The following is a 6,224-nucleotide window of genomic DNA, read 5'->3' as shown; positions in this document are numbered from 1 at the left end:
AATTTGGAGCCGTTCACCAAACGAACGTCCAATCAGCGTTGGCTTTGAGGCGGGTTGAGGTGTGACGCAACGGGAAGCGCGACAGTTCAGTCTAAAGAACATGGCGGCTTCAGCCGATGAAACTAGCGTTAGCGTGGCTATCGAGCAAGTTTTATCGGAATTACAGAGTATTTCTTTGCTGAGCTAACGAGCCTTTACCTGCAGCAGCAAGAGTAGCTTGGCTTGTGGTTGTGTTTTCGTCGTCGCTCTGTTACGAGCGACGACGAATCTGATTGGTTCATTTGGCCCGTCTATCACCAACATAGGCCAATCAGCTAACCAGTATTTTCGCCCCTTCCCAAAATTACTTCAACGGAAGGTTTCCAGATGGATATGCGGAGCAAATCTATCTGGCGGAGTCAGGTAATGCTTCTTTAGGACTTTAACTAAAACTGTTTTGGTCAGATGAGACCAAGGCTGAGCTTTGCAGCCACAAACATTTTAGATTAAAATCACGTGTTTTCTACCAGCAAACTGCAAATTGGCTCTTTCAACAAAGATTCACAGCTTATGGCCAACTCTTCATAGAAATGCTTCACCAGACACGCCTGCTGCAACAGAAGCAGATTTATTTATTTTAGCTTTGTGGGTTTTTAACATCTTCACTAGTGGTACCAATATTTGGTTCTGCGTCTAAATGAACGTAGGCGACATTCATGGATGAAGTCTGCTCTCTAACCCGTCTCCTGCCAGCCCCTTTTCATTCCTCTTCCATCAAATGGAATCCCGTCTTCGCATCCTGATCTAATTTTTGACAGCGATGCTGAGTGGAGCAGAAATAGCTGTGCTGTAATCCTGTTGGTAAAAGCAACCTCTGAGGTGAGTGTGTGCGTCCCTGCTGAGGCTGAGTCATCTGGACACACACACACACGCAGGTACAGCTGGAGCGCGCTGTTTGTTAAAGGTGAGGCGGTTCTGTCCTGTCGGCAGCACCGCTTCAACCTTTCTGAGGAAGTTGGCGCATCTTTGAGCTGCAAATTCATCTAAGAATCAGGTTTAAACACCAGAACCGCCACAGGGGGCTATTTTTTTAAACATTTCTTTATCATTCATAGTTTTAGCTTCCAGCGTCTTAGTTTGAGAGTTTAAAAAGTCTATCATCTCATAATGAAAGCGTTTTGCTAGTGTACACAGAAGCACGGGTCATTTTTGCTCCACTGAAACTGAACTGATGCACGCTCAGCTGTCATGGTACAGTTCATAACTCAGACAATTGGCTAAATAAACCCACATCATTCCTGCTCTCTTGGATTCTGGATAGAAGTTTGGATAAGTCTGATAAATTGATTCATTTTAAAAGGAGCTCAAGTTGTAGTCGCATCCTATTGAGCGATCTGACATAATACTGTAATATTATCCCAGTGTAGAAACTATAACTTACAGCTTAATATGATCATCTCCAGAGGGTAAAAACATGAATAAGAGCAGAAGAATGAGCGTCAAACACGTCGTTCCTGCTTCCAAGCGTGAACACTAAAGGTTTGGACTGGGGGGGGGGGGGGTCAAGCGGTTGTTCCGAGATAACTGAAGACCGTGAGGTCAGGGATCACTATCAGTCTGCTGCAGGGCTGAGGCAGCCCTACAGACGCTGCCCCACAGGCATTTCAACTATTTCTAGCTACAAATCTGCATTTCTTTATTTAACAAATTTCTGATTTATTAAAGTAATAATAATTTTACTTTATTATTATTTTCATGTCTGAAGTTTATCTTTTTTCCTCATTTAAACCAACAACATTGACACAGAAGCATTTGGCAAAACATTATTGACATTGTTTCTACTTGATTTGGTTATATATTTTATTATTTATACATGTAAAAGTAAATCTAAAGTCATGAATTTACGGTCACTTTCCAGCTGGCGTTACCAGCTTGTAAAACCGAACCTGCAGCCGCCATTAAACGCCATCTTTGTTGTGGTTGCAGGGGCAAATGGCCCCCTCTGGTGGTTCCAGGCGGTATTGAAATCTTGGTCAAAATTGAGCTGCTTCGGTCTAATATTTCAAATGCAGTTTTTACAATAAAACCACTTTGAAATGTCTTTTCAGTTCCAGATAAATTCAGAGAGAATCCTTTTTTTTTTTTAACCACACAGATGTTGGACATGTATTGAGAATATCCAGTGGATTCCTCTCTAGCCTGCTGCTGCAGACTGTGGGTGAAGTGAGAGAGCACAAGGCTGGTTTATTCCTCCTATGGACTGTTAGCACCTGTGCTAAGCCTTACTTTAGCATTGCTTTTACTCTTAAACATACAATTAGGGTCCATACGCTCACTTTTGTGGAAGTGAGACTAAATTCCTTATGTCCATAATGTCCACCTTTTGCAGCTGTGTTTATTGTGGGAGGCTTTTAGGATCCATGACTGATTAAAACATGTTTTTATAACAGGGGTACTGTGTTTTAATGTTTTTGGCCTTTTTGTGGTCCACATAGGGCAGGTGGGGTTCTGTCTTCCTTCATTCCCAGCACTAAGCATCGTAATGAACCATACTCTGAATGGAAATCTCTAGTAATTATTGCTAATTTATTAGCTTTATCTCTGAAATTCAGCACAGGACACTGGGATTGTAACCACATCAACGGTTTTTATTTATTCTGTAATCATCATGTGTTCTTTCTTTGTACACTTTTTATGACTTTATATTTTTATATTTTATTTTTATTTTTTTTTGGTCGTAAATCTCAAGGTACGATAGATTTCTTTAGAGGAAATTTCAGTGGATTTTTACCGTTCTGGCTGAAGCATCAGGAGGGTATCTGCAAAATATTCAACACCATTTCTGTTTTGTTTTTAGTTTTTTTTCTCAGACTGTGAATTATTATTTCGGGTGGCAGCGGGAGCGTTGCATTAATAACCACAACACAGGCGGATGTTTTGCTTTGAGTCTGTTTTTAAGTGATGAGGCAATGATTTTCTTTTTCTAGCCAGATAAATCCTGTGATATAGATTTGTAATGAAGAATGTCAGTATTTTCATATCAATGCTATATGTATGATGTACATTTTTATTATCTGAAGGAAAATGTTTTAAGGATAAACTGGAGATTCAAGAGAAAGTAGAAGTACACCTGTAACTGCTGACCGGCGGAACTGGATACAATAAACTAATATGTAGCAATATTTACGGCTTATGTCTTCTAATATGTGGAAACAATTATAAATGTTGAAATTGTGCTACTGCGGAGCTGTTAGCCCACCATGAGACGGCTAATACAGCCCCATCTGTGACCCGTAATCTGTGCAACAGATAGATTTACCCCTCACATACAGGCTCTATTATTACTGGAAATATGTAATGTTCCAACTAAGCTTCAGTTTATTTCACTGGGATTTTATGGAGCAAACCAAGGCGAAGGAAAGAGATTTTAAACATTTCCATACAAGGAAATCCCCTGAAAATGTTGGTTTTTTGCAGAGTAGAAACGCAGACTGGGAGGAGAACACCTGCAAACATCCATTTTCAACTCTCTCTAACGATTCAAACCTTAAAGTCTGGGATTTGTCTCGGTCATAGCTTTGATCTAAACAGTTCAGTTGGAGTCCTCTGACCAGCTTCCTGCTCCCTTCAGCATCCCCACAGCATCATGCTGCCGCCACCGTGTTTCACAGTCGGCATGGCGTGCCCAGGATGATGCATTGTGTCGAGGAAAACTACCTTCGACAAGTGCTGTGGATACAAAGAAAAATACACAGACTGTTTATGAAGTGTTCAGATGGGCTTCAGTTGTGTTTTTAGTCGGCTTGCAAAAGTCCAAGTATGCAGGTGAATATGACTAAAAGTACCATGAACAACATAGACTGATTTTAAAAGAAGCCTGATCCAAACAAGAGATCAGTTAAAAGACTGGATTGGCTTCAACACAGACGGTTATAAAACCAGACTGTTGTTCCCAGCTGGCTTAAACGCATTCAACTCTAAACTAAATCAAGGGACGTTACAGTGCCGGACGACTCAAAACCACCAGAAATGGAAAAGGCATAGGGCAAAATGAACAAAGAGCAGAATGAGAACCGTATGTGTGTGAAGGCTAGTTACAGACCAGCAGAAAGACCTTAACAGAAGAACACGAGTGGGCCGGAGAGAGGAGGGACTGCAGATAAAGAGTAGCTATGGCTAAAGAGAGGAGTATGTTTAGTAGTGGGTCCTAGAAAGAAATGCCAGATGACTGCCTGAAGATAATTTCCTGAATCCTTGATAAAGTGATCTTGCACATCAGAGCAGATTCCATTCATCAAGCGCATCAGAAATTCACCTTTTAGAGACTTTTTTCATTCAAGCTGGTGGCGTGTAGATTTGATAAGGACTTCATAGGATGATACAATCCTTAACGTTTTGTCATTATGACACAAAACTACATGTTCTGACGTAAACATGGTGCATCTTTTTTATTTTTAGAGGAAAACGATATGCAACCCCTTTGGAACTTCCACAACAAAGACCTGGAAAAATGTAACCGATGACCAGCAGTTGTTGGTGACCGGCTGGCAGAATCCAACTCACAACCTGCATTTATGGGATTTTGACAACGCAAACAGCCTCCGACGTTTTTTTTTTAGTGACACAAATTAGTAGAATGGGATTGTTCATGCTTGAGGTCATTGCAATATCAGTCGGAGAAAATATTCTCAGTTTACTTATTTTTTATTTACAGATTCCTGTTTTTTATGACCAGCTACGTGCCTTTTCACCAACATTCCCAACCAGGTGATTTGTAAAAATGGCTCCTCATGACGAGGATCAGTCCATTCCTGTGTTTTATCGCCATGTGGTGGACCATTAGTAAAAGGCTTCAGAAACGGTTCAGAACCACTGAGCGGTGGTCCAAAGGTGGTCCCCGTTTAGCCGGTAGAGAAATCACTGTTTATTAACCTCTTTGCACCATAAAGTACGGCAATATTCTGAGCAGAACCCCGTAGTTTCCTTCATTTACGATCATAATAAGAATATCATGAAAAAGTATTTTTTTAGTAATTCCCTTCAAAAGGTTTAACTTGTATATTATATTCCTTTAGTACACACAGATCTATGTCAAGTTTGTTTCTTTTACTTTTGATTATAACTGACAACTAATGAAAACCCTAAGTTCAGTATCTCAGAAAAAAATTATTTTACTAAAGACCAAGACAAAAAAGGATTTCAAGAAATATTGGCCCACTGAAAAATATGAACATAGGAAAGTCTGAGCATGACCAGAACTCAGTACTTAGTTGGGGCTCCTTTTCTCTGGGTTACTGCAGCAATGCGGCGTGACATGGATCCATCAGTCTGTGGCTCTGCCCAGGCTGCTCTGGTAGTGGCCTTCAGCTCTTCTGCATTGTTGGTCTGGTCTATGGCATCTTCCTCTTCCCAATACTCCATAGATTTTCTGTGGGGTTAAAGGTCAGGTGAGTTTGCTGGCCAATTAATAAGAGGGACACCATGGTCCTTAAAGCCGGTACTGGTAGCTTTGGTGCAGGTGCCAAGTCCTGTTGGAAAATTAAATCTCCATAAAGCTGGTCAGCAGCAGGGAGCCTGAAATGCTCTAAAACTTCCTGGAAGATAGCTGCATTGACCTTTGACCTCAGAAAACCCAGTGGAGCAACACCAGCAGATGACATTGTACCCAAACCATCACTGACTGTGGAAACTTCACACTGGACCTGAAGCAACATGGATTCTGTGCGACAGCTGAAAGCCATGTCTGCGTGTGTGCCTGGTGCTTCTTGAAGCTCTGACTCCAGCTACAGTCCACCATCTTTTTGAATGTGGGGGAGGTTTGATTGGTTCTGTTTCCCAATCCTTTCCAGAGTGCAGTCATCCCTGTTGCTTATACACTTCTTTACCACATCTTTTCCTTCCCTTCGCCTCTATTAATGTGCTTGGAGACGGAGCTCTGTGAACAGCCAGCCTCATTAGCAATGACCTTTGTGTCTTGCTCTCCTGGTGCGAGATGTCAATGGTCGTCTTCTGGACATCAATCAAGTCAGCAGTCTTCCCCATGATTGTGTTGCCTACAGAACCAAACCAGCCTGGGAGACCATTTAAAGGCCTTTGCAGGAGTTTAGGGTTAATGAGCTGGTTAGAGTGGGGCACCAGGTGTCTTCATTATTGGATATGTCAGTCTGTGTGTAACGAATGAATATAATATACAAGTTTCACTTTTTGAATGGAATTACTGAAAAATAAATCAACGTTTTAATGAC

This window comes from Fundulus heteroclitus, chromosome 1 (genome assembly GCF_011125445.2).
Source record: "Fundulus heteroclitus isolate FHET01 chromosome 1, MU-UCD_Fhet_4.1, whole genome shotgun sequence".
Taxonomy (NCBI): Eukaryota; Metazoa; Chordata; class Actinopteri; order Cyprinodontiformes; family Fundulidae; genus Fundulus; species Fundulus heteroclitus.
The sequence above is the reverse complement of the archived record's forward strand: the minus strand, read 5'-3'. Positions refer to the sequence as shown.